This window comes from Brassica oleracea, chromosome C7 (assembly GCF_000695525.1).
Source record: "Brassica oleracea var. oleracea cultivar TO1000 chromosome C7, BOL, whole genome shotgun sequence".
In the NCBI taxonomy this organism is placed as follows: domain Eukaryota; kingdom Viridiplantae; phylum Streptophyta; class Magnoliopsida; order Brassicales; family Brassicaceae; genus Brassica; species Brassica oleracea.
Genome location: NC_027754.1, coordinates 40,637,240 through 40,637,701, shown reverse-complemented (window position 1 = coordinate 40,637,701; position 462 = coordinate 40,637,240).

Genomic DNA, 462 nt, shown 5'->3' with positions numbered 1-462 from the left:
CAAGAACTATAAGAAGAGGATCATTGTGGGGTACGTGAATCCCCTCAGCGTCATCCAGTGAAAAGGTTATCGGAGGGTGATTTGGCGGCCTAGTCGGCCATCTCTGCAAAGTCGCAACCTGCCGACGGTAATCCTTGACGGAGCGAACGGAGTTGCCGCAAGGAGGAGAACCGCCCATGATGACATTTAGTTGACGTTGCGTTTGGACCTGCTTGGAGTCTAAGAAGGCGCGTAAATCGGTTGGTACGTCGCTGTCGTTTTTTTATGATGGAGTGTCGTTGCTTGACATCTTAGTTTGCTCCAAACGCCTCCGGAGGTCAGTGGGCTTAGAACGATTGAGGCGGATTCGGAGATCGCATGCTCCTGCGTTGAGTTTATCCCTAAGGTCGCCGTTTGGGCGTTCTTTGGGATCAGGGTCAACTGCCGAGATACGCCGCGACTTCCGTGCATTCAACGTTGTTC